The sequence below is a fragment of the Etheostoma cragini genome, chromosome 6 (genome assembly GCF_013103735.1).
Source record: "Etheostoma cragini isolate CJK2018 chromosome 6, CSU_Ecrag_1.0, whole genome shotgun sequence".
In the NCBI taxonomy this organism is placed as follows: domain Eukaryota; kingdom Metazoa; phylum Chordata; class Actinopteri; order Perciformes; family Percidae; genus Etheostoma; species Etheostoma cragini.
The window spans coordinates 28,412,482-28,415,245 of NC_048412.1; the positions used below are offsets into that span (position 1 = coordinate 28,412,482).

Sequence of the window (2,764 nt, forward strand, 5' to 3'; positions counted from 1 at the left end):
TGTCTCCTCCTGTCTCCTGCTGTCTCCTCCTGTCTCCTCCTGTCTCCTGCTGTCTCCTGCTGTCTCCCTCTGTCTCCTCCTGTCTCCTGCTGTCTCCTCCTGTCTCCTGCTGTCTCCTCCTGTCTCCTGCTGTCTCCTCACGCAGCTCTGACACAGGAGATGTCTCTTATGTCTTCTCCACCGAGGCGGTTCTGGTGCTGGTTCGGAGTCAGGGCCAGATATCGAACCGGTTCTTTGCTTTTCCACATAAATAAACCTGGTTCTGGTTCAAGAAAACCGGTTCCAACTCAGCACCATCTCAGCGTTTGGTCTAGAGCAGTTATTCCCAAACTTTTTCAGCTCAAGACCCAAAAGAGAAATTTGGTGTCTCCCCGGGACCCAAATTTACAAAAATACACCATGAATCATGGTAACATCTACATTTTTAAACTGTGGACAAAAGACGGAACAAACCATGAATTTAAATGTATATGAAATATATTTATTCCATTATAAAAGTAAACAAAAACAGAAAAGGTCTCTATTCTCCTTCCTGTGTCACCCCCCTTTCTCAACTCATGTTCTCATCCCCTCCCATCATCCCTCAGTACCGACTTCAACATTTAAAATGCTGACTTGAATTTAATGAGATGTGTGTGTCTGGTTGAAGATATCAACCAGCTGATCTAGTCCAGGTTCGGGTTTTGACAGTGCCCTTCTGAGGCCATTCTGATGTCATGCTGAGCATTTAGTCTGTTATCTGCCAATTGGCGACCCAATAAAACGGGTGCGCAACCCATTTTGGGTCCCGACCTTAAGTTCAGGGAACATTGGTCTAGAGATAAGAACCGGTTACGTCAGGTGCTGGGGGGGAAAACAAAAATTTAGGGCGGCCATTTTGAAAACTACGGTCAGCTATTAACCACAGAGAGCTGTTAATGTTAGCTTTGGACCTGGATGGGAGACCAGAACCACCGTGGTCTGGTCTGGGGAGGAGACCACCGGTCTGCTGGCTCTGAGGCTGGGGAAGATCCAGCTGGGTCTTAGAGAACTGGAGTAGAACCAGCACCGAACTGGCACCATCCCTGGTGGAAAAGACAGATATGACTCAGGCTTTAAACACCAGCTCTGTTTCATCTCTTGATGATTTTCGGACTATGTGATAAACGCTGATGGATTATTGGCTGAATAAATATTGAATTGCGATTTAAGTTTTAGATCGAAAAAGAAGAAGTTGTAGTTCATTTCCCCCAGTGTTTCCTCTCTGTCTGCACACGTGTTTGTTGTTGTTGTTGTTGTTGTTGACTTATTGACCGTGAGTCTGATTATAGAGGCTATCTGTTATTATATGATTAGGTATAATTTATGTAATAAATGAATCATTTGTGTTGTCTAGGTGTTTGAGACCTACCCGGACCACGACCTGGCCGACAAGAAGGACTACATCAAACAGACCATTAAATCTGTGAGTACACACACACACACATACAGGGACACATACAGACACACACACACACACACATACAGGGACGCATACAGACACACACACAAACAGACACACAGACGCAGATACACACATACAGGGACGCATACAGGGACGCATACAGACACACACATACACATACATACAGACACACACACAAACAGACACACAAACAGACACACAGACGCAGATACACACATACAGACAGCTGCATACATACAGACGCAGACACACACACAAAGATGCACACACAAAGAGGCACACACACACTCAGACACATACACACAGACGCATATAGACACACATACAAATACAGACGCATACACATACTCACAGACACATACACACACACGTATACACATAGTCACGTACACACGCGCACAAAAAGTTCATTTTGACCCGTGTTTGACATTTTGGATCCAAAAGTGTGTTGTTAGATTCAAAAGGACTGAAATATTCATAGATAAAGAAACATTCATAGATTAAGAGATAAAGAAACATTCAGCTGCCGTCCCTCCTCCAGTCCAGTTATAAAGTCCTTTATCGGGACGTGTCAGAGACACTAAGCCAGAGTTGTGCAGTTCCTGTTGTCGTCCAGCAGAGGGCGCTGCAGATCAGGACGACTTCCTTCCTCTTTATGAGAAAAACTCACACAATCAACAGGAAATTACTCCGGAAGGGAGGGGACGCAGCCCGTCTACGGAGAGCCTGGTCCCTCCATATTAAGACCCGTTGTCCCGAATCACAACCAGGTTCCCCTTTCTTTATCAGACCTTATCTGGAGGGGGGGGGGGGGCAACAGAAACCTTACAGCCGAGTTAGTCCCCAACACAAACACTGGCTTTCTGATTATGAAGAATGTGGATCCACCGGTCCTGCAGACCACGATACCCAGATCAGGATCCACCGGTCCTGCAGACCACGATACCCAGAACAGGATCCACCGGTCCTGCAGACCACGATACCCAGACAAGGAGATTACGTTTCTGTTTCCAATAAGTCAGTTTAATGTAAAGAGGAAAACTCACTATTTATATATACATAGTACATATATATCTCTATGTACTATGTATATAGAGATATATACATCATTTTAATATGACATAAGTGTCTTTTCCTGCATTACAGTAAAGTGATGTCATTTCCTGAACTTACCAGACTGTAACTGTTGAGATGATACGAGAGAGACACACACAGAGAGACACACACACACAGAGAGACACACACACACACACAGAGAGAGACACACACACACACAGAGAGAGAGACACACACACACACAGAGAGAGAGACACACACACA

General features: G+C 45.0%; 1 protein-coding gene across 1 annotated transcript in view; it reads left to right on the plus strand.

Moving 5' to 3' along the window:
- The window catches only part of dek (DEK proto-oncogene), a gene marked incomplete at its 3' end in the record, with an annotated part of 28,335 nt that overhangs the window by 8,062 nt on the left and 17,509 nt on the right, over window positions 1-2,764 (plus strand). The gene's annotated exons all lie outside the window — the stretch shown is intronic.